At 42.7% G+C, this 26,551-nt stretch overlaps 1 protein-coding gene across 1 annotated transcript in view; it reads right to left on the bottom strand.

The window, feature by feature from the left end:
• The window catches only part of LOC109897276 (syntaxin-1B), a 66,674-nt gene that overhangs the window by 34,650 nt on the left and 5,473 nt on the right, over positions 1-26,551 (bottom strand). The window lies entirely within an intron of this gene.

Genomic DNA, 26,551 nt, shown 5'->3' with positions numbered 1-26,551 from the left:
ATTTGTGCTAAAATAATAAAGATGTGTCCTCGGCTTCTTGTCGTTGACACGTCTTAGCGTTGATGAATTGCCAGAGGCCCATGGAGAGGGCCTGAGGTGTGTAGTGTTGGCAAGGTGGAGCGTGGGCCATCTGCCATAGGGCAGCACACAGCTCATTCTGTTGCTGATATTAGGGGCACTAGAAATGATACACCCAACAAAAAAGGCAATAGATAGGCCAGAGATAGATCACCGTGTGAGTATGATCAAATTGATGAACTGTTTAGGCAACAGCTTGATGGGTATTTTGCCTATTTGCGCCAGAGAAGGGCATAGTATTTATGTTCAATAAACAAACAAGCAATAACAGCAAGCAGCAGTTAGATCTAGGGCTCTATTCAATCCGTAGTGCTGAAGAGCTGTGCTATAGCGCGATAGACATTAAAAGGCAATGTTCCCGCGTCAGCGGAGACTGCATTCACAGTAAACGCTACATATGCCGGCTCAATCGGAAATTACCTATACATTTCAATTACACTATCACGCTGAACCTCAGCGATATGGATTGAATCGAGCCCCCCTAGAGTGTTTTGTGACCTAATGGCAGCCATGTTGAATCACATTGTGAGGGGGAGAAGGGTAGACAAATCCATTTCACCTGGGGAAAAATAACAAACCGGCAAGACCTCTACAGAAGTCCACAACAGAAGAACAGTCATTGCTGAACAGCTTAGTCATAAACACAGCTAGTGGACAGCTATCTATAACTGTTGGCAAACAGAAATCTACAAAATGGCAGCCCTTTACTTGGGCACATTCTAGTTAACCTTTTCCCTTCACTCTCCATTGCTTCCTGTATGTCTTCTGGCCAGAAAAAGACAGGAGAGGTAAGTCCTCTAAATCGCATCTCATGCCAAAACATACAGCGGCAGACATGTGTGTCGGGGAGGCAACGTTTTTTCATAGGCGCATATGGGAGGGGGAAAAAAGCTCCAAGGGAGAGGCTGGATGCGTTGGGAGGCCTAGTCGAGTTGCTGAGTGTTGAACTTGAGCGCTGGCTCCCTGATTGTAACGGACAGTTAACTATGTCTCCAGCTGTTGGGGCTGGCTTTGCCTTGGTTAGGGTTTGAAACATTTCCCTCCAGTGCCCACCTCTAACTAGCTAGCTCCACCTCGAGGCTGTGTAGTTCATGTTCCTGCCCTCTGTGCCCTCAGATGACAGACACCCACTCTGCCTTGTATGGTATGCTGAGAGACGGTTCCTGGTTGGATCACTCACTGTCCAATGTAATGTGATGTTAGTGTATATGGGGTGTGTGTGACAAAGGATTAATATGACTTCAGTGCATGGAGCTTTGATATTGATACACACTGCTGTTCTTGGAGGACATGGCACCATTTAGCCACTTTGCTGTTGTTATGTTTTTTCTCTTACCTCGTTGGATAGATTTTTTTGTCATTTAAATGCTTTTCTGAAAAACATGTCATGTGACATGCCATTTTGTTAATTTCTTGCTCCATTTAAGCACATAATAGAAAATATGATGTGTTGAGTTTTCACAGTAGCGTTCAGGCTAACGAGCGGTGACTCACATTCGTGCTAACATTCACACAGGCAATATCAATGACCTACTATATTCGTATCAATTTCTAGCAATTATTTTCTGAAGTATTTAGTACCAGCTCCATTTAAATGGCCATAGCTATGCAAAAAAAATATATGCTGTGGTTATTTGATTAAATGACATGTTGCTCAAATTTGGGTTAATGACTTGGTTTCACCTCTACACATGATCACCAAAGAGAAAGATATATAGAATGTTCAATCAGAATAAACAACCGACAGGCTTCCACAGAGAACAGCGATTCTGACAGACTCGCCGGAATCAGTTTAGGTTCCCTTGGTTTTTATCAAAGGCTACAGATCTGGAACTGTGGTTCATCTGTGCGGTCCGTTTCATTCAAAAGGCCTTGGACCGGAGCATGTTGGAGTAAGATATGAACACGACTGACTGTGTACAATCAAGTGACTGTGGTCATACACGCATTGTGTTGTCCTCCAAGCTTTCATTGTAAAAGTGTCACGCCCTGATCTGTTTCACCTGTCCTTGTGCTTGTCTCCACCCCCCTCCAGGTGTCACCTATCTTCCCCGTTATCCACTGGGTACTTATACCTGTGTTCTCTGTTTGTCTGTTGACAGTTCATCTTGTTTGTCAAGTCAACCAGCGTTTTGTCTCAGCTCCTGCTTTTCCCCAGTCTCTCTTTTTGACCCTTGCCTGTCCTGACTCTGAGCCCGTCTGCCTGACCACTCTGCCTGACCTGACCCTGAGCCTGTCTGCCTGACCACTCTGCCTGACCTGACCCTGAGCCTGCCTGCCTGACCACTCTGCCTGCCATCCTGTTCCTTTGCCCCTACTCTGGATTCCCGAACTCTGCCTGACCTGACCCTGAGCCTGCCTGCCTGACCACTCTGCCTGCCATCCTGTTCCTTTGCCCCTACTCTGGATTCCCGAACTCTGCCTGACCTGACCCTGAGCCTGCCTGCCGTCCTGTACCGTTCCCCCACAACTCTGGATTATCGACCCCTGCCTGCCTTGACCTGTCATTTGCCTGCCCCTGTTGCTGTAATAAACATTTTTACTTCAACACAGTCTGCATTTGGGTCTTACCTGAAACGTGATTAAAAAGGGTGTGGTTACAACAGACAATCAAAGTATTGATTATAATAGGCATACAGATACCACCAATCTGGATAATGCGGTAATGTTTTTATAGGTGTAAAGAAGCAAGTAAAAACCATATAGCAGACATAGTAATATACTATGCTTGCGATATAACTGCAGTGTTGATAGTAAATTATTTATTTGATAAGAGAGTGGCCTATTCCTAGATACTTTCCAATTAAGATAACTGATGCAGATTTGACCATGGCTCTTCTCCCACGATTGCTCAGTTTGGCCAGCTCTAGGAAGAGTCTTGGAGGTACTGAACTTCTTCAATTTTAGAATGATGGAGGCCACTGCGTTCTTGGGGACCTTCAATGCTTCAGAAATGTTTTGGTACCCTTCCCTAGATCTGTGCCTCGACACAATCCTGTCTCTCAGCTGTATGGACAATTACTTCAACCTCATGGCTTGGTTTTTGCTCTGACATGCACTGTCAACTGTGGGACCTTATATAGACAGGTGTGTGCCTTTCCAAATCATGTCCAATCAATTGAAATGACCACAGGTAGACTCCAAGCAAGTTGTAGAAACATCTCAAGGATGATCAATGGAAACAGGGTGCACAAGAGTTACATTTTGAGTCTCATAGCAAAGGGTCTGAATACGTATATAAATAAGGAATTTCTGTTTTTCCATTTAGCGACCATAGTTACTAAAAACCTGTTTTTACTTATTCTGAGTAGACTGATGAGGGAAAATGGTTATTTAATAACATTTAGAATAAGGGTGTAACAAAACAAAATGTGGAAAAAGGGAAGGGGTCTGAATACTTTCCGAATGCACTGTATATGGTAAGCCACAAACAAATATTCATAAGCACACATACTTGCAGTAACACACAAGCATGTTGGCTTTATTTGAAAAGGCAAACACACATAAATGGATAAATGAGCCTTAATCCTGATATTTTACAGAGATTAAGTGAGAAATATATATTTCCGGACTTTAAAAATATAAATTGTGATCGCAGAAAAATCTAATATTACAAGTAGCTTTGATTGTAAAAGAGTCAGGTAACAACAAAGATATTCAGAATATCCAAGATAGCTCACCTCTTCAGAGAGGCAATGTCTTCTCATATTTCACAATGTCAGTGTTGTATTACAAGTTGGAGTAATAGGGGTCTGTGTTAGTGTTGTATTACAATATGGATCTCTTATCACATTAGCACACTTACCTACACACTAACACAGACCCCTTCTAAATCAATACAGCTGTAAATAGCTGCGCTTGAATAGCTATATTTGTTTGCTAGCTATCACCCTACACCACTATGCATTGTTTGAGTATGTGTGCGTGCATACATGGTGGCTTTATACTATGTGTTTAGCCAAGAAAAGAGGAGGACACCAATCATGCTTTTCACCCAGGGTGTCACGGTCGTCATAAGGAGGAGACCGTGATAAGCGTACATTCTCTTTATTAAACAAATGCAACACTGAACAAAACTATACAAAATAACAAAACGGACCGTGACGCAATATGACTAGTGCGAAACAGGCAACTATACACATAATAATAACCCACAAAACCCAAATTGAAAAAGGCAACCTAAATAGGATCCCCAATCAGAGACAACGATAAACAGCTGCCTCTGATTGGGAACCAATTCAGGCCACCATAGACCTACATATACCTAGACATACTAAAACACCATAGATATACAAAAAACCCTAGACTGGACAAAAACACCTAGACAATACAAAAACTAAACCTACCACCCTTGTCACTCCCTGACCTAACCAAAACAAAGATAACTAAGGTCAGGGCGTGACACAGGGGTGTAGAACAGTCCTCTAGGACTGCAATGCTGCAGGTTTTCCATTTCGCCCTTGCCCATAATTAATCAGCTAATGTCACTGATTGCCCAGAGAGTCCACACACCTAGTAACACAGGTCTAAATCAGCCACTGATTAAAAAAAGCAAGAATGAAAACCAGCAGCCACTGTAGCCCTTCATGACTTGAGGTCAGGCAGCACCTCTGTTTGAATCCGTACCAATTATTAATTAAATATGGCAAATGTTATGCAGAAGTATTATGTTACGATGTGAGTAGCATATGCACCTCATTCACCCCCTGGTGTCACTACAAGGTAGATATCTGCAATCACTACTTTTGGCGCCTACCTAAAGTCAGACAGAAAGCATCCAACATGTGAATTAAAATGTGTAGTGAAACGAGCAGCAGGGCTAAATGCTAACTCGTCGCTAGCTCTGTTGCCAGATGCCTCTGAGGGGATCCTCATCACAAGCTGCAGCTAGGTCGGCTAGGCTACGGCTATCTCATCTTGAACTGGTCAGCATTTTTACATTTCCGTGTGTGTCGTCTACTCTCTGTAGCTATATTTGGCTGTTTTCTTCCTTTACTCCTCCCAGGCCCTCCCAGCACTCCACCTGCATCCGGTTTCACCCGACGGGGGGGAATGGCAGCCTCTCTAGCCCTTGCTTGCCAATGGGCAAACAAGCTAGTTTTACAGCTCATGTCTTCCATATGAGAGGCATGTGCACACAAATGAAAAGGGGACAAAGGGCAAAACATTCCATGACAACAGATATCCATGAGGAGAGAAGGCATGTACGTAGTAGGTAGGTGTGAATAGTTGCATATATGAGCAGGTAAATCTGCTCGGACTATGTGTTTAATGGAACAGGGTTTAGGTGGAATTCAACTGACGATAGGAATGTGACTACAATAGTGCACAGCATGTCTGGGCTGCAGAGATAAGGGTTGAGAAAGGTTTGCTGCAGTAACGTCAGAACTCAAATCTTTAGGTTGTGTTACAACGGGTACCAGATAGATCAATCCAGTATTCAAATTCACATGGTCAACAATGGTACAACGTAGACACTGGTTTGTTTGACAGGTTTGTTTGAGGAAATTAAATGCTAATTATTTAGCAGAGAATAGACATCAAAAGATGCTGTGAGATAAGATATGGTTGAATGCGGTTGGATATGGTTGGTGGAATCAGATGGGGTTCCAGAACAATCCACAGAAATTAGCATAACCAATGTACCTACCTAGTGTACCGCTCACTTGCTTGTGGCAATGAATTGTTGTAACAGCTGGACGAAACAAAACATCACGCTAGCACTCACGTTACACTGGACAGGCTAAATTGCTAGACTGGTTAATCAGGGCTCGAACCAAATCATATTTAATCTAATGTTAAGTAGGGACGATAGCTAATGTAGAGCTTATAGCTCAAACTAACTCCAGACAACCTACTCTTCACTGTACACACTATTCTGACTTACAACAAGCAGCAAAAAGGATTTGACAGTAATGTAATGGATGCACAGTACTTCCACCATTTCCCTCCTTTCAGATATACCAGAACATTCAAATACACATTCTTTGCTAGGTGTGAATGTGACCTCATAGTGTTCAGAGCAGTACATAAAGCGTTGCACATCTGGGAGAATATCCTCTTGAGGGCACCACAGGGAAATGCTGGTGTGTCGCTCTGAGCAATGTAGGGCAGGCCTAATACACCTGCCATGTGAGTCTCAGTAATTCTGGCTATAGAATATAGAACAGTACACGGTTCTAAACTGTTTAGGGATCTAAAAAGTCGCCCTAGTTAAAAGTGTGTGTACTCTGCATGTGATCCAAAGACATACATAATCGCATTTCAACTGGGTAACCCACATGAAGAAGCCCTGTCTGTGTCCCACTCACCCCCTTTAAGTAGCCAGCCCCCGTTCCAGATGCATGCCAGAGACTCGCGACACAACGAAATGATTAACGACCTCAAAGCTAGCCGTGGGGGTTATCTGCTCGCAGACTGTAACACGCCTTTTTAAGAGGTTCATTCATTATAGTCATGGAGATGCAATGCTAGGAAGGAAGCATGCATTCTAAAGTTGTATCTCTGGATATCGTGTAACAAAAAGAAAGAAGAAAAAGCTAGCCATCGATGAAAATGTATTCATTTAAAAACCTTCAATAGGCTAATCCCTCACACCCGAGAGATGACTATGTACTGTACAGTATGTTTTACTACAGGCAATGTTACCCTTATGGAGCACTATAATGATACGAAAGGCAAATCATCTGAAATGTACACTAAAAGATTTTAAAACAGTGCAATTAATTACCTCCCATACTAAATGATCCTCGCCCTCATTAGAACAACACTACAAATTTGGGCCGTACGTAAACGCTGAACAATCTCACTCGCTATTACATAGGCAAATATTTCATTTATCGCTTATTCATCAAGCCGTTGACAGCCTAACCAGCTGTTTTGGATCTAGTGGCAGGGGGGCTTCCTTCTATTTATTTTGTTTTATTGGTAGAGGAGTAGGGACGTTACAATGCCGTTGTCCATGGAATCACATGACGCTATGACATTGGCCCTGCAGTAAAAATGTCTACATAAAATATAACATGTCCCACTGCTTTGTTTTTGTGAGTGGATGGATGAGCGGATGGTTGAGTGGATGGATGGGGGAAGAGATTACGGATGCACAGGATGTGAGTATTATGTACTGTGTGTATATGTGTAGCCTTGCAAGTGAATATTTATGTGGATGTGTGTGGATGTGTATCTGTGTGAAGTGTTATTCACAAAACTGGATCTCTGAGATTGCCTAAACACACAAGTATTGATTATCTCCTAAAAACACACACCCTAGAGAAAACAGCCAAAGCACATTTGAAATGCAGAATTATATTCTTGCAACGTTCTTGAAAACCATTTGAAACTGAAGGCTCGCAAAATGATCATATTGAGTAAATCATATTAAATTTGATCCATTCAGCAGCTTAAAAAACAACTGAGACCCAGTTGAGGTTTTATGGGAGATATTGCAGCAAACAGCATCCGTGATCGCCTGCTAGCCTGCGGACAGCATTGGATCCACCAGGAATAATGTGAGTAGCATCCAGACAGCTAACAATAGTGTACCAGTTTAACCACAGAGGACGGATGCATACTGCTGCGATCCCTGCTGCTGATGCTATAACAAATGGGCTGCTGGGAGGTTGGATGGATTGATAGGGCCCATGTATGTGCAGATGCTTGGTCATACAGCTTATAAACCTATTTGTGCAAATGTGTACACATGTGTATAGGAGTGTGTTTATGTGCATATTAATTGGATTAATTTGACTGACTGCACTTTGACAGCTAAAGCCCTGCGGCAAAGATGGAGCTATGGTGAGTGTGGAGGAGGAGGAGCAGAGGGGATGGCATGAGAGAGATAGAGAGAAAGGGTCAAGAGAAAAGAGAGAGCGGCTGTGGGGGAGGGGACAGAGGAGAGAGAGAGAGAGAGAGAGAGAGAGAGAGAGAGAGAGAGAGAGAGAGAGAGAGAGAGAGAGAGAGTGGGGGATGGGAGGAAGAGGGAGGGTGAGATCCAGGGAGAGAGAGAAGGAGAGGGAGATGGAAATGGAGAGAGGGAGGGAGGGAAATTGGAAAAGGGTGGGGGAGGGGAAACGGAGAGAGTCTGTAGCTAGCTAACACACATGATGCAGGTTAAACAGCATCTGTCACCACCTACAAAAAAATCTCATTGCTCCCAGCACAGTGGATCAAATAGCCATTGTGACCCAACCAGGGGTCGCCCATTCCATATGTCACCCCACCCCCAACGCCATCCCTCTGCATCCACGCCACACAACTCTCTGTCAGGGAGAGTTACATAAGCCTGGGTGACCTCAGGTGTGAGGGTGAATACAAATGTCATGAGCGCCTTGCCCAACCCTTAGTCCATCTGTGCTTGGAGTGGAAGAAGCCATCGGAGAGAGAGAGAGACACCCCCTGTCCGACATTACTGCCTGTCTTTGGGGACTGGTAACAACATTAACTAATGTCCCAATGTAGTACACAGGGGTTAGGGTTAGACTTGGGGGGGGGGGGGGGGATGAGTAGTGGCAGCAGAGGTCGAGGGCATGGAGAGGGGAGAGATTAAATAAAGACGCCCTGATGTATATACACGTCAACCATCATCCACTTCATGTCCATCTTTTGTCAATCCATGTTTGCTTTTCCACTTCCAGGGCTATGAAAAGCATTGATTGTCAGTGTCCATGTTCCTTTATCAACCGTATTTCTAATGCTTTAAGGGGGCTAAGGGAGAAAATGGAAGCGAGCCATCTTTTATATGGCTCATAATGACGGGGGGATGGATGGAGGATGGAGGAGGGGATGTTTAGATAGAAATAGATGCTGTGGCTTCCAGACTGACTCAGCGAGAAACTCAGGGGAGTGTCTTAAGTGAAGTAACAAACAAGGTCAGGACGTGAGGCTAGGCTCCAGTAGAGAGACGCAGGTTTCGACACCCGATTCTTCTCTCTTCTCCCGAAGTGTGCACTTGCACACTCACCATGGTGGAAACTCCCTCCAGTCTACGCTTACACCACTCCAATGCTTTTAAATCCATGACAGGAAGTGCACATGCTGGGAGAAGTGTGGAGAATCGGGACGCACTTCACTAATTCATCAATAAGATGCACAGTCATATCAACCGCTCTTCCCAGAGTATTTTACACTGTAAGATACTCATCCACTGCACTGCGCATCCCTCAAAAATCCTGAAATATAATTAGTGAGAAATGGGAATGTATTAATCTTATATTTAAGCAATAAGGATTGAAGGGGTGTGGTATATGGCCAATATATCATGGCTAAGGGCTGTTCTTATGCACAACGCAACGTGGAGTGCCTGGATAAAGCCATTAGTCATGGGATATTGGCAATACACACTATATATACAAAAGTATGTGGACAGCCCTTCAAATTAGGGGATTGGGCTATATCAGCCACACCTGTTGCTGACATGTGTATACAATCGAGCACACAGTCATGCAATCTCCATATACAAACATTGGCATTAGAATGGCCTTACTGAAGAGCTCAGTGACTTTCAACATGGCACTGTCATAGGATGCCACCTTTCCAATCAAGTCAGTTTGTCAAATTTCTGCCCAGCTAAAACTTCCCCGGTCAACTGTAAGTGATGCTATTATGAAGTGGAAACGTCTAGGAGCAACAATGGCTATGCCACGAAGTGGTAGGCCACACAAACTCACAGAATGGGACCGGCGAGTGCAGAAGCGCGTAGCGCATAAAAATGGTCTGTCCTTGGTTGGCACCACTCACTGCCGAGTTCCAAACTGTATCTGTAAGCAATGTCAGCACAACAACTGTTAGCTGGGAGCTTCATGAAATGGGTTTCCATGGCCGAGCAGCCGCACACAAGCCTAAGATTCCCATGCGCAATGCAAAGCGTTGGCTGGAGTGGTGTATCAAGCTTCACCATCTGGCAGTCCGACGGACGAATCTGGGTTTGGCGGATACTAGGTGAATGCTACCTGCCCCAATGCATAGTGCCAAATGTAAAGTTTGGTGGAGGAGGAATAATGGTCGGTGGCTGTTTTTCATGGTTCGGGCTAGGCCCCTTAGTTCCAGTGAAGGGAAATCTTAACTCTATTGTATACAATGAAATTCTAGACGATTCTGTTCTTCCAACTTTGAGGCAACAGTTTGGGGAAGCCCCTTTCCTGTTTCACCATGACAATGCCCCTGTGCACAAAGCAAGGTCCATACAGAAATGGTTTGTTGAGATCGGTGTGGAATAACGTGACTGTCCTGACCTCATCAACCCCATTGAACACCTTTGGGATAAATTGGAACGCCAACTGCAAGCCAGGCCTAATCGCCCAACATCAGTGCCCAACCTCACTAATACTGTGGCTGAATGGAATCAAGTCCCTGCAGCAATGTTCAAACATCTAGTGGAAAGCCTTCCCAGAAGAGTGGAGGCTGTTATAGCAGCAAAGTGGGGACCAACTCCATATTAATGCCCATTATTTTGGAATGAGATGTTCGATGAACATGTGTCCACATACTGTTGGTCATGTAGTGTACCACAAACCCCCAAAGTGCCTTATTGCTAGTATAAACTGGTTACCAACGTAATTAGAACAGTAAAAATAAACGTTTTGTCATACCCGTGGTTTACGGTCTGATATACCACGGCTGTCAGCCAATCAGCATTCAGGGCTCGAACCACCCAGTTTATCATTTATAATTTTGTGGAACGGGTTAGGGGTTAAAGTAACTAATGAAAGAGGGCTAATCGAAAGGTTGAGTGTCGGCTGAGCCATATCTCTAAAACCCTAACACAAAATGACAATCTTCTAATTCCCCTTTGAATGAATTAATAAAAAACTTAATGACTATCACTATCAGCTTTTATCAGAAGTTTGTGTGTTATCAACAAGTATGATAAGAGGAGTAGAAATATTGCCAGAGGTGTTTTTGGAAACATGTGGCATGGTGCTAAGTTAAAACTGAATTTAGACCTTCTCTGAACTGCATGCAAAGCCCCCAAAATACATTTAGACTTACTTTAACCAAGTCTGTGGTCTCCCTCAGGGGATTACAGCTGAGAAATGGAGACAGGTTCGTGACGCTGCCAAGACATTTTTGGGGCATTGTACATGACCAATTCCCAGAATTCATTGAGCCATGTAATCAATATATAAAATGGTGAATGATGGGAGGGTTTAACAAATGTATGATTGCCTGTTCTAAAATATCTTGCATCACGTAGCCTAGGAACCTATAGGAAGGAGTGTTCCATCTTACAACTAGTGTCTACCTAGATTATACTTCATCCTGTTGTCATATGCTCTAATGTTCACTGTTAATAACAACTGCATGACCACTTCTGTCATATGTTATTACATGCTTCATAAGAGTCGACATACCAGATGATATTACAGGGTGTTATGTCATTTACCAACCTCTGTTTCACATTATTACATTGAATGGAAGGACGGGCGCCATAACCAGGTCATATGCCGTTATAGAGTGTGCACAGATAACCGGAAGTAAAGTGAGCTTCATTTGAGGTGTTATAAAACAGTTATGGGTGTGGTTGCTCAACAGGATCAGTTGAGAATCACAAAACGTTACCATTCAAAGGATCTCCAAGAAACTGAGGCAAATGGGAGCACAGATGTATTTAGGATTGTACATTTTTGGAAAAACTGCACTCCAGATATAAAAATGAAACATTATAATACCAACAACTTGCCAAAACACAAAAATGTCCTAATAAAATGGAAGCAAATAGAATGTTACAACATAAACGTTTCTGGAGCACACCAGGATTTGTGACAGCTGTGAAAAAAGGAAGATGTGCAGGCCAAAGTAACAATGGCTAGTTAGTCAGGTATCTAGCTAGCTAGCTAATTAGTTGATGTTGCAACTGCAACATTTTGTTGACCAACTAGCTGGCTAACTAGCTTACTATCTACCAATCTGCTAGCACTAGCTAGTTAACTTCACTAGCTACTGGTGGAAATAAAAAACATATTCTTGTCACGCACTGACCGTAGAGAGCCGTTTTATTTCCCTATTTGGTTAGGTCAGGGTGTGATGTGGAGTGGGCAGTCTATGTTCTATTTTCTATGTTTTAGTATTTCTTTGTTTTGGCCAGGTATGATTCTCAATCAGGGACAGCTGTCTATCGTTGTCTCTGATTGGGAATCATACTTACGTAGCCCTTTTTCCCTCCTTTCAATGTGGGTTGTAACGGTTTTCTAGGTGTGGTGAAGGAGAGTCGGACCAAAACGCAGCGTGTAGATTGCGATCCATGTTTAATCAAACAAACGTAACACGAATCAATACAATACACTACAAAACAAAGAACGTAACGAAAACTGAAACAGCCTATACTTGTTTAAATAAATAAAGAAATAGGAACAACAACACTAAGGACAATCACCCACGACAAACTCAAAGAATATGGCTGCCTAAATATGGTTCCCAATCAGAGACAACGATAAGCACCTGCCTCTGATTGAGAACCACTCCAGACAGCCATAGACTTTGCTAGATAACCCTACTAGCTACAATCCCAAATACATACACACCAAAACCCCAAGACAAAACACACCACAATACAAAAACTCCATGCCACACCCTGGCCTGACCCAATACATGAAGAAAAACACAAAATACTTAGACCAGGGCGTGACATGGGTAGTTATCTTTGTTAGTGGCACTTTGCCCTGTAAGCTTCATGGTTGTTTCTTTCGTTTGTTGTTTTGTTGGCGACATTTTTAAATAAAAGGAAAATGTACGCCTACCACGCTGCACTTTGGTCTACTTCCAACAAAACCTGTGACGGAACTACACACCACCAAAAGACCAAGTAGCGTGCGCCAACCTGGAGGACGAGCTGGACCGGGGAGGAGAGAATGGCAGAGGACAAACCTGGTCGTGGAAGCCCGAGAGGCAGTTTTTTTTTTAAATTGTGGGAGTCACACGGGGAGATTGGCAGAGTAGGAGTTTAGACCTGAGCCAACTCCCCGTGCGTACCATGGGGAGCATGTGACTGGTCAGGCACCGTGTTATGCGCACGGTGTCTCGAGTGAGCATTCACAGGCCGGTGTGCTCTGTGCCAGCGTCCCGCATTTGCCGGGTGGAAGTGTACATCCAGCCAGAATGGGTTGTGCCAGCTCTGCGCTCGAGACCGCAGGTGCGTCTTCACGGCCCAGTGTATCCAATGCCCGCCCCACGCGCCAAGCCTTCTGTGTGTCTCTCCAGCCCGGTGAGCCCTGTGCCTGCTGCACGAACGAGGCCTCCAGTGATGATCCATGGCAAGAATCCTCCAGTGATGATCCATGGCAAGAAGCCTCCAGTGATGATCCACTGTCACACCCTGACCGTAGAGAGCCGTTTTATTTCTCTATTTGGTTAGGTCAGGGTGTGATGTGGTGTGGACAGTCTATGTTCTATTTCCTATGTTTTGGTATTTCTTTGTTTTGGCCAGGTATGGTTCTCAATCAGGGACAGCTGTCTATCGTTGTCTCTGATTGGGAATCATACTTAAGTAGCCCTTTTCCCTCCTTTCAGTGTGGGTAGTTATCTTTGTTAGTGGCACTTAGCCTGTAAGCTTCACGGTTGTTTATTTCATTTGTTGTTTTGTTGGCGACATTTTAAAATAAAAGAAAAATGTACGCTTACCACGCTGCACTTTGGTCCACTTCCAACGACACCTGTGACAATTCTGTAGCACATTGCACATTAACACCCTCTTTTACACTTTCAATGCAATAACATTTTCATCTTAATCCACAGTATTTTACACAATCTAATTAAAGTCATTAGCTATTGTTACCATTAGCTATTGTTACCATGTTATTTACTATGGCTAGATTTGAGTTAGTGATATCAAGTATCCTTGGGACTTCCCTACCCTTAACCCTAACCCTAACCTTAACCCCTACCCTTACCCTAACCCTAACCTTAACCCCTACCCTAAACCCTAACCCTAACCTTAACCCCTACCCTTACCCTAACCCTAACCATAATCCTTACCTAACCATAACCTTAAACCTTACCTTAACCGTTCAAAATGTATATTTCAATGGGGTGACATCAGAGTTAGGACATCCCAAGGACTCCGTTTAGACTTTTCTGCTAGATTTGCCCAATGATGTAAATAAAGCCTTGATTGAGGATGCTACACTACATGACCAAAAGTAGATGGACACCTGCTCGTCGAACATCTCATTCCAAAATCATGGGCATTATAATGGAGATGGTCCCCCCTTTGCTGCAATAACAGCCTCCACTCTTCTGGGAAGGCTTTCCACTAGATGTTGGAACATTGCTGCAGGGACTTGATCCATTCAGCCACAAGAACATTCCAATATTGCGTTCCAATTCATCCCAAAGGTGTTTGATGGGGTTGAGGTCAGGCCTCAACTGAGTTAAGTTCTTCCACACCGATCTCGACAAACCATTTCTGTATGTACCTTGCTTTGTGCATGAGGGCATTGTCATGCTGAAACAGGAAAGGGCCTTCCCCAAACTGTTGCCACATAATCATCTAGAATGTCATTGTATGCTGTAGCGTTAAGATTTCCCTTCACTGTAACTACGGGGCCTAGCCTGAACCATGAAAAACAGCCACAGACCATTATTCCTTATCCACCAAACTTTACAGTTGGCACTATGCGTTGGAGCAGGTAGAGTTCTCCTGTCATCGGCCAAACTCAGATTATGGTGAAGCGTGATTCATTACTCCAGAGAACACATTTCCACTGCTCCAGAATCCAATGGCGGCAAGCTTTACACCATCCCAGCTGACGCTTGGCATTGCGCATGGTGATCTTAGACTTGAGGGAGGCTGCTCGGCCATGGAAACTCATTTCATGAAGCTCCCCACGAACAGTTCTTGTGCTGACGTTGCTTCCAGAGGCAGTTTGGAACTCGGTAGTGAGTGTTGCAATCAAGGACAGATGATGTTATGCGCCACGCGCTTCAGCACTCGGCGGTCCTATTCCGTGAGCTTGTGTGGTCTACCACTTCACGGGCTGAGCCGTTGTTGCTCCTAGACGTTTCCAATTCACAATAACAGCATTTACAGTTGACAATGGCAGCTCTACCAAGGCAGAAATATGACGAACTGACTTGTTGGAAAGCTGGCATCCTATGACGGTGCCAAGTTGAAAATCACTAAGCTCGTCAGTAAGGCCATTCTACTGACAATGTTTGTCTATGGATGTTTTGTGGCCGTGTGCTCGATTTTATATACCTGTCAGCATTGGGTGCCCACATACTTTTGTATTGTGTATGTTTTGGCCAATGAGAGGATTTGAAGCCACCGGTTGGTCATATTGGCACTCTAAGGTATTTCAGTTAAATATTTCACAAACAAAATTACAAGTATTTAAGTTTTTTTTTGCTGTGGTGGGAACAGTAACATTAGTACTTTCATAACATTTTTATTTTAAAGGTTTACATTTTTTCAGTTTAAATTTGTATGTTTAGCTCACATAATATAATTTAAAAGTCTGTAATAGAATAGACATGGACATGGACATTTTTATTTTTATTTCATCTTTATTTAGGAGAGGCAGTTAAGAAGAAATTCTTATTTACAATGACGGCCTCCCCCGGCCAAGCCCTAACTTGGATGACGCTGGACCAATTGTGCGCCACTCTATGGGACTCCCAATCACAGCTGGTTGTGATACAGCCCGGAATCAAATCAGGGTCTGTAGGGACACCTCTAGCACCGAAATGCAGTGCCTTAGATAGCTGCGCAACTCGGGAGCCCAAATGTAGGCATTAATAAATGCATTTCCACAGCTTGCAAAATATCTTTACAATGGTGGGGGATTGCCAAGATGGAGGCGCGGTGGCTTCAAAACGGTGCCCCCTTGTCAGTCATCTAGAGTGTATATAAATCATTGGATTTGCCCAGGAGAGAACTACTGCCCCAACTCCTTGAAACCACGGAAGTTTAAGGCCAATTAAAAAATGTAAATATTCGTGGCCAATCTTTGTGTAAAAAAAAAAAAATGTTGAGAAGACAATCATGGTACTAATAATTGCTTATAATACACCATATGTATGTCATTGAACCAATTATTTAAAAATCGCACACAGAAGACGTTATAATGATTGTTTTGTTGCTAATGGCAGCTTGCAGTACCCCGGTCAGCCTTCAACCTGGGTTACTCAATGAGAGGGGACAGCACTGAGATAGCCTGCAACGTCAGTTCCCTGAGTAGGTCAAACTGCGCATGTTATGTCTCCATGAGACGCCATCTTAGCAAGCCTTCAAATGTGCTATTGAGTCTCCACATAGGAATGAATGGTGTCATGTGATTGATGGCTTTGGACATTATTTTTACAGTCATTGGATTTACCACATGAGCCGAGATCTGTCTTCTCCCATTCTTTTACTTAGTCCCACCCTTCTTCTCCCAATTTCAGGGATATAATTCGCTGACACAAGAACTCTAAATAATTTACCATCCTGAGACAAGGCCGAGTATAGCCCTCAAAGATCTCCGCCACGGCCCCCCCTTGGGTTGTGCCATGGCAGAGATCTTCGTGGGCTATACTCGGCCTGGTCTCAGAATTCCAAGTTAGTGGTTGAAGATATCCCTCTCGTGGTGAGGGGCTGTGCTTTGACAAAGTGGGTGAGGGTATATCCTGCCTGTTTGGCCCTGTCCGGGGGTATCGTCAGATGGGGTCACAGTGTCTCCCGACCACTCCTGTCTCAGCCTCCAGTATTTATGCTGCAGTAGTTTGTGTCGGGGGGCTAGGGCCAGTATTTATATCTGGAGTCTTATCCGGTGTCCTGTGTGAATTTAAGTATGCTCTCGCTAACTCTTTCTTTCTTTCTTTCTCTCTCTCGGAGGACTTGAGTCCTAGGACCATACCCCAGGACTACCTGGCATGATGACTCCTTGCTGTCCCCAGTCCACCTGGCATTGCTGCTGCTCCAGTTTCAACTGTTCTGCTTGCGGCTATGGAATCCTGACCTGTTCAACAGACGTGCAACCTGTCCCAGACCTGCTGTTTTCAACTCTCTAGAGACTGCAGGAGTGGTAGAGATACTCTGAAGGATCGGCTACTGAAAAGCCAACTGACATTTATTCGTGAGGTGCTGACCTGTTGCACCCTCGACATCCACTATGATTACTTTTATTTGACCCTGCTGGTCACCTATGAACATCTTGGCCATGTTCTGTTATAATCTCCACCCGGCACAGCCAGAAGAGGACTGGCCATCCCTCATAGCCTGGTTCCTCTCTAGGTTTCTTCCTAGGTTCTGGCCTTTCTGGGGAGTTTTTCCTAGCCACCGTGCTTCTACACCTGCATTGCTTGCTGTTTGGGGTTTTAGGCTGGGTTTCTGTACAGCACTTTGAGATATCAGCTGATGGCTTTATAAATACATTTGATTTGATTTGATTTTCATTGGAGCTCCAATCTTTCCATGACATTTCAGGTATACTGTATAATTTGCAGAAAATAATTGACAGTTTGCAGGCAGTGCTTTGCAGTGGAGAAGGTTGGAATATGGGGGATGGAGAGATGACGCGAGGTAGAAAAAAGGGTGCAAGGTTCAAACCCAAACCAATACCTGTGAAATACAAGCGGAGTACTTTCTCCTTTGAGTGAAGTACTGAGAAGATAATGATATGTTATGCTTCTTAAAACCCTGAACAAACGACGAATAGTGAACTCAGAAATGTAACCTGACAGAAGGGAACAGGACGAACATGCGCCAACAGGTGAGGTGAAGGCTTCCGAGCCTCACCCTACTGATCAGGAAAATGCCCAATATGACTCTGGCCCAGTGGGAGTACGATTCGTGGAGAAAGTGGATGCATGCCTTTTGGCTGATCTATTTGTGGTATCAGGCTGGGTGAAGAAGGAGTTTGGTTCTGTCAATTCGGTCAAAGCATCCAGAAATGGACTTGTGTTGATTTTTTGTGTGTTTGCTGCCCAGAGGGAGAGGGTGCTACGCATTTCATAGCTGTGTCCTGCTTTGCTCTCTGGAACAGAGCGCCGCTGAAAGGAGTGATCTACCTGAGTGTTGAGGTAGATTTACTGAAGATGAGGATCCCTTGTGTCTGCGATGGACACCGTTTCGTACAACGCAGACCCGATGGCGAGCACGAGACTGAGGAGACCTTGTCTGTTCTTCTAAGTTAAGATGCAGAGTGTTTGCCGGATAAAGTCATGCTAGGGTATATAAGTTAGCCCACGAGAGCTTTTGTTCTGAACACACTACAGTGTTTCAGGTGCCAAGTTTATGGTCATGATGCAGCAGTATGTAGGAGGGAGATGCCGAGGTGTGAGAATTGTGCAGGTGGACATGGGACAAAGTGGAGTGTTTCAATTGTGGGGGTGGCCATGTAGCTGGGGATCAGAAATGTTCTGTGCTAGTGAGACCGATTTTAAGTTTCCAGGGTGAGGACAGCTCAGAAACTGTCATATGCTGAGGCAGTGAGGAAAGTAGAGGATTCTGGGCAAAGGGTGATGGAGCCTGAGATGATTAGGTAGTAGGCCAGTACAGAGTGACCCAAACAGTTTGTTCTTTAGTAAGGTTGGCTTCTTGGCATTTATTGCTATGGTCATTAATTGTACTGTACAGATGGAAAGGAAATCCCAGAGCATTGAAATGGTAGTAGCAGAAGCAGAGAAGTTTTGGGGTGCCATAGATTTTAGTGCCGCAGAACTACAGGGGGTTTTGAGAGAAGGGGTTCCAGCCTCCCAGGCCGACGGCCTGGTGTATGATCTGTTAGGGCAAAAGTAGTGTAAAGGTGTGGTGGGGATAGTGGTATGTCTGTAGGGGTAGATGGTGGTGCAATTTCCTTTTTTCCTCATTTCCTTCTTTTTGTGAACAAAGGGTCAATGCACTTTGGGAACTGTGAAACGCAGCAATACGCAACAAAGCGTCTAGTCTGACGGAAAACCACATGAAGAAGAAGAAGACAGTTTGCAGAAACTATAGTTATTTAGCTAGAGCCCGTGTCAGTGAATCATATAGCTGAAATCTGAAGACGAAGAGTGGGACTTAACAACAGAACAACAACACATGCGAAACAATGAAATTAAAAAAGTAATTGTGTTTAAAGTGTACTGAAAGAGAATGTATTGTGTGATGTGCTGCAAAATGTGCTTTATAATTAGAAATTCCTCCGGTAGCTAGCAAGCTAGCTAGCTAGCTAACTATCTAGCTATGCATAGATGGGGGCACAGTGGGGCTGCTTGTGCTCATGTCATGGCCCTACGGCTGTGGCTACCTAGCTACAGGCGATATTTGGATTGTGAGAAGCATGGCTCTCCAACTCTATTCCTGGAGAGCTACATGTTGCAATTGCACCATCAACTACTTAGTTAGCTAGCTAACCGCCTGACTAATTATCCATCTCCTTTATAATATAGCTGTCATTTGTATTGTAGCCTGCTCATCTTCCTTTTTTCCACAGCTGTCACAAATCCTGTTGTGCCCAACCAACCTTGATTTTGTCATAACTTCTGTGCTTTTTTTGGCAAGTTGTTGGTATTATAATGTGTCCTTTTTGTGGTCCAATTTGTACAACTCCAAATAAAACAATCCTAAGTACATCTGTGCTCCCATTTGCCCATGTTTTTTTTTTTTTATCCTTTGAATGGTACAACGTTGTGATACTCTCAACTCATCCTGTGGTATAAGCACATTCATAAATGTTTTATTAGACATCAAATGACTGTCACGTTACGTAAGGTGTCTCTACACACTATAATGGCATATGAGATGGTTATGACACCCATCATTCCGTTCCATGTAATAATGTGACACAGAGGTTGGTAAATGAGATAACACCCTGTAATATCATCTGGTATGTAGACTCTTATGTAGCATGTAATAACATATGACATAAGTTGCCATGCAGACTGTGTAATAGCAGCTGTTATTAACAGTGACATAAGAGCATATGACAACAGGACAGTGATCAATATAACACCCATTATATATCATTTTTTAACATCTTATTTCGTTACTTATAACTATATAAAATGACTTATCACAGCTTATGACAAATGTTGTGTGATATATAGTTGTTATAAAGGCTTTATGAATGCATACATAAGGCCACCTACAGTAAAGTGTTATCATTGTTTCCCCCTTGTGTTAAAAGAAAATAGCCAATTAGGAAGCTGTATTGACTTATTGATTGATTGGGTTTCTGTTGCCTTGCCAAATCCCCTTGCAGAAGACATTATAGGGAGCAGTGAGCTGCATATTTCTTCACCACCCCTCCCTCCTTCCACCCCTTGCCTCATGAATGAAACAGGAAGTTGTTGATCAATTACATATTCAACTTACACAAAAAAGAACAGTCTGAACTATATGTAAATGAGCTCACCCACTTAAGTATAGCATCCGAATGCTGTTTCGTTGTAATTTACTTACTTGTGTCCAGACTAAAATTCAACGGCTACAACTTATTATGTAATGCGGGATATTCAAAGTGTGCAACTACTGCTACTACCGCCATACCAATGTGAGATCAGCAGTACTGGTAAACTCGGCCCTTTAAGGATGCGAGGGGCATTGGGCCGATCGCACCAGTGACGCCGTCTTTTAGAAAAATAGATGCACAAAGGAGGATGGATATCCGGAATGAAAGTGACAGCATGGGACAAATACACGCAAAGCTGTTTCTAGTATCAGGATTTGATTTTACAGTTATAAATGGTATTCTCTAACCTGGATTTCCTCCCTAAATGCAGGATTCAATTGTTGTTAGATTTTTTTGAATTGTCAGCCATTACTATATTGCTATAGTATAGTTTCTATGTAAAAGCTAGTTCTACAGAAGGGTCATCCCTCTTTGCAACCTTCTGAGGACTTTACATCAGCCATAAGTAGCTTCTCACCCATCAGAATTCTTAACTTGTGCGTAACTTAATAATGCGCTGTAGAAGAGAGAGATATTGATTACTTGTTGGGGTCATACGTCTGTGGCTTTATCGATAGTTAGGCTATCTGCAGGCATGGGTTCTTGAGGATGTCAAATATACAGTACATCAATCTAAATCGGTCATCATATAATGTTTTTTTTCTTCTGCTGTAAAAATATTTGACTCACTTTAGTGGTTGGATTGATATATCTGGGAGCGCCTTTTAAATGTGTTTGCCATCAGGTTGTATGATTGCGTCACAGTGCAGTAAATGGATCTGACATTTACCCTTTACAATCAGAAAAAAATACATTGTATCTCCTCGCCACCCAAAAATGGCAAAACTCTGACCTCTAAAAGATCATACAACCCAATCAGACCATCTGACATTCCTAGACTGTTTCCAAGACAATTTCCCCAACTAGCAATTTCTGAAATAATATTCTGATCCGATAACATGGTGATCATGCAAACTGAGAGAGCAGGTGATAATCAAACTTCAATAACATCTCCCCAACATAGTGGTCCTTAAGGGGCATGTTGCTGCTGAACTCTTTTCCTTCCTTTGTCCTATTGTGCTCATGAGTCATTTAAAGATGTTGGATTAAAACCATATCACCTGACGTAGTCCTTTACAATCATACCCGGGATTGAAAATGGCAGATTTGGACACTGATAAGCGCCTAAATTGGAACAAATTAGCTGTACAGTAACTTGCTATAAATTACATCAGAGCTCCGGTCTCTAAGCTTCACAGTGCTGACTGACAGCCGTTCTGAACTTGAGCACAGCACGCGACAAGAAGTCGCCCCAATCCCTCCTGCTAATTGAAAGTTTTGCAAATGTTTTGTTGTCTGAATAAAGGAAATGCTTTATATTAAGAGGACTCTGTGTATTTTGAAAGATGAGACATTGAGGATTATAATAAATACCACTTTGATGTCATACAAGCAAGCCAAACACCTGCGCACTTCACATTTCCATAATCATAAAACTCATGTCATATACAATGTCAACGTTTTTGATCACTATGTTTGATGTACAGTTACAAGATTACATGATGTTATACCCTGTGTTGTTCTGAACAGAATGAGCCTATGTTTGTCTTGTTTGTGAAGAAAATTTGCCGTGGAACATGCACCTGAATGCACTCATAACTCATTTCTACACTCTTAGAAAAAAAAGGTTCCAAAAGGGTTATTTGGTTGTCCCCATAGGAGAACCCTATTTGGTTCCAGGTAGAACCCTTTTTGGTTCCAGGTAGAACCCTTTTTGGTTCTATGTAGAACTATTTTGGGTTCCATGTAGAACCCTCTGGGGAAAGTATTCTACATGGAACCCAATAGGGTTGTACCTGGAACCAAAAGGGTTCTACCTGGAACCTAAAATGGTTATTTAAAAGGTTTCCAATGGGGACAACCGAATAACCCTTTTTTTCTAAGAGCATATGCGCACCAAAATTACGGTCTGTTTCTCTGAATTGCTTTATGAAAGCCCTACACGGGAAGATAGTATTTTATAACTTGTCTAGTCTAGCTTGGCAATAGAACAAGCTTCAAATGATGATGCCCACCTGACCCTGATTGTGATTTATAATGGTCTGATTTGGGATTGTGTAAACAACAGTAATTGTGTGATGGCTGGGATGCTGGGTTGTGTTCCAAACAAAACAACTACAATTGTACTTGCTCTAGCTCCTCAACGGCACAGCTAGGAGAGCACAGAAAAGCACCTTGTAGTTGACGACTCTTCTATGAGTCACTAAAGTGCATTGAAATTACTTAGTAACTGAGCACACCTTGGAGAGCTGTGTGGCCACTTGAATACACCAGTTAGTCCTCTCACTCAAACAGATGTGATGTGTTTGTCTTAAGTTGCACCTACCCCACATTCTCCAAGGATATTCTTATCATGTTACTGAATGGATCCAGAGTATTTTCAAATGTAATGTTAAATCACATGATAACATTTCAGTCTTGTGTCAGGGGAACTGTTTTGTCCTAAACTTTGGTCTAATAATTTCCCCATAATGACATTTTCCAAACCCTTTCAATTGCTACCATGCTTATGCATATGTTTTCACATTTCTTCCGTTATAAACATTTAAATGTAGCCCTATCCATATGGGTCCATTTTCACGAGTGTAAAGGATTTGAATTTGTGGCAACAAGATGGCATACCCAAAACTTCGGATTCCGTGTTTCAAAACGTACAAAAACGGACTTGAATGATCATGGGCATTCAATATCAAAGAGATTTAGATTCGACATAGCTTGAAAGGTAGAATGATAGTCCCTGGAACATCTTATTACTTAAAGCAGTGTGAGTCACAATAAATCCCAACTGTACGACATTGTAAGCATCCTGAGACGGTGGTGATCTCACTGCTTCACCTTTGTTCAGCTCAGTCTGAGTGAAAGGGGATGTGAGGTAGGCTAAGAAACAGATTTCCGCTAGACAGTCACCTGATCTCATCTGACTGATCAACCCGCTCCTCTCTGACTTGTATGGGCACAGTCGGGCACAGAATCCTCAGAAAAGTAGGATGGACGCCAGAGCGAAAGTAATTGTTCAGCGTGTTAATTTAGTGGCTACAATTGTTGACGGAAGTAAGTGGTCCGGCCTGGAATGGCCAGTCAGCATGTCTTTCTTTACCCTACGTTAACATTTAAAAAATGCAAGCTATTCTTTATATGGCACATAGTAAAGACAATTGAGTAAAAGTGGAGTAGGAATTATTAGATGGTTTTTGGACTTTCTAGAACTCATTTGAAGGTATAACCCCAAGGAGAAACGACTAGCTGTATTGAGGTAAACTTAACGATATCAAAAAAGCAGGGCAGACATCGAGGTAGTTTCTGATTAATAAAAAATCCTGCAGTCCAAATATGTGGGGATAAACAACATGTGACAGGTTCACCAGTGTGGAGGTGAGTAAGACTCAAAGACAGGGACAGAGACTGTTCCTGAGTACCCTAAGCCTACTAAACTAGTCAGCTTTTAACCATACCCCCAAACTCAACCACACAAAAACATACTACACTCGACACAAAGGCTATTTGTTGTTCACCTCAAGTGACTTTCCTTCCATTGTTCAGTTCATTGCCATTGTGAGGAATATAGATGCTAAAACATGCCTTGGAGGGCTATTTTTATTGTATAATGTGTCCACCAAGTCAAGGGCACGTGTACCAGTCTGTAAGTACCAGTGGGCAAACAGATCCCTCGGTCAGATGAAAGACGTCTTGCTGCAATAAATGCGTCACATTCCCTCCTGCTATTTAATCCTGATTAGCATTTTTTTAACTTCATTGTTGAACTTTTGTGTCTCTACGACTACAGTTACAAGCTTAATTGCATTTTGGGTTGATAGAGTGCAAATTAAGATCCCTCTGCTTAAATGACTTTGTGGAGGAGGACTCAAAACACACATCACTCATTCAGCTTGGGTCTGCGCAACATTGTTTATTGGGAAATAAATCAAATTTAGGACTTATCTACCGGTAGTTCTAGGTTTGTGCTGGCATTGTGTGTACCACTGAAAACCACTGTGATTTTAAATATAGTGGCTGTCTCTGCCCTTGGTTGCATATGACCTCACAGAACACTGCGCCCGCCCCCCCATCATCCCCCACTCTACCACAGACGCGCCAGACTTTAGGGCTAAACCAGGAAACTGTGGCTTTTCCTGGGTTATTCATTTCCAACATGGTTGCCGTTATGACTCACCGCTTGATACAAACACATCTTTAGAATAGATAATGCACATCCTTGACCTCTCCTGGAGTCTATTCTCCATCCACGAAAAACATCATGCCTTAAGGAAAATACTCAAAACAGAGCGACCAGTATTCTCTGGTGCAATCTGCTACTACATTGATGTGGCATGTAGTCAGGGGTGGTGCTCATACATAATGTATTACTAGCTGCGGTAATCACTCATGGGGAGTGACTATTGGAGGGCCATCAAATGGAGATGCTCGGCTACACATTTTGTGACCCCCCCCCCCCTTCCTTTTGAAAGAAATACACTTTAGGACAAGAATCCTTTCAGTAATGATAGCCTGTACGTCTACTAACTGCATCAAATGCCAATCGCCACTGTGTTCTCTGATATCATTTGATTAGCAGTGAGCATGGTGACATTTTAGGGTCAGGGAGGATTACTGTCTCCTAGAAACTTGACAGAATTGTCCTAATATGGAATTGTGTAACAAGAAAGATGCATACTTCAAATAAAAGACAACGTAAAAGTCAACTTCAACGTCAACTTCAAATATGCCAATAAAATGACAAAAGCCGCTACAGATGCAAATATGTCAAATTCATTCAGTACAGCAGAACTGCTAGGCAGTGCCATTAAGACAGAACTTCCCTCACACAGATTTTAACATGTAGTTATTTTCCTAACTATGATCATTTCTGAAATAAATCCAACAGAATTCGTTAGTGTCTCTCCCCACTCCCCTATACACAGTTCCGCTCTACGTTTTTTAAGTGGTGGTTTGGGCCTTGCCCTTCAATGAATCAATGACAGCTTAAAGCACAATAGAGGCAAGATATATCGCAACTTTCAATGTGGCATAATCTTTATTACAGCTGGCAAATTGTTCTTTGTTATCGCGTGTATTCTACTATCATTACAACACGTTAGCCCTATTAGCTTCCGTATCATTTGTGCTGAGGGAGCCTTGATTAACCCTTGTTGTCAAAGGTCAAAAGGTCATAGAAGGTTCACTCATTCATCAGCTGCTATCTGTGTTTGATTGTACTCATTTCGATTATGAATTGTTAGAAAACAAAGGCTTTTGATTCAGAATAGTTGGCTATAAATTTCTCCTATTCCAGCACTAATTCTCAACAGCCTTGATAAAAATATGAACGTCATCTTAAAGTTGTTTAATTGTTATTACATTGCAATAACAATGTTTTGCAACATTTAAGTATGGTACTGTATAAGCTGAGCTAACCGTGTTGCTAATGGAAACGTTTGGGACTTGTTAGTACAGGTGAAGGTTCCAAAGAGTATTCACACCTCCCTTGACTTTTTGCATAGTTTGTTGTGTTAAAAAGTGGGATTAAAATGTATTTAATTGTCATTTTTGTTCAATGATCTACACAAGATACTCTGTAATGTCAAAGTGGAAGAAAAATGTGAACATTTACGAAAAATAAAACACTAATATATCTGAATTAGATATGTATTCACACCCCTGAGACAATACATGTTAGAAACACCATTGACAGTGTGAGTATTTTGGGATCTTTAAGAGTTTGCACACCTGGTTTGTACAATATTTGCACATTATTATTTTTTTAATTCTTCAAGCACTGTCAAGTTGGTTGTTGATCATTGCTAGAAAGCCATTTTCAAGTCTTGCCATAGATTGTCAAGCCAATTTAAGTAAAATTGTAACTTGGCCACTCGGGATCATTCAATGTCATCTTGGTAAACAACTCCAGTGTAGATTTGGCCTTGTGCCAAATTAAGTAATTGTCCTACTGAAAGGTGGATTCGTCTCCCATTGTCTTTTGGAAAGAAGACTAAACCAGGTTTTCCTCTAAGATTGTGCCTGTGCTCAGCTGTATTCCGTTAATGTTTATCCTAAAAACCTCTGTGGTCCTG

Source organism: Oncorhynchus kisutch, linkage group LG10, assembly GCF_002021735.2.
Source record: "Oncorhynchus kisutch isolate 150728-3 linkage group LG10, Okis_V2, whole genome shotgun sequence".
In the NCBI taxonomy this organism is placed as follows: Eukaryota; Metazoa; Chordata; class Actinopteri; order Salmoniformes; family Salmonidae; genus Oncorhynchus; species Oncorhynchus kisutch.
This window is presented reverse-complemented; position numbering and strand designations above follow the sequence as displayed.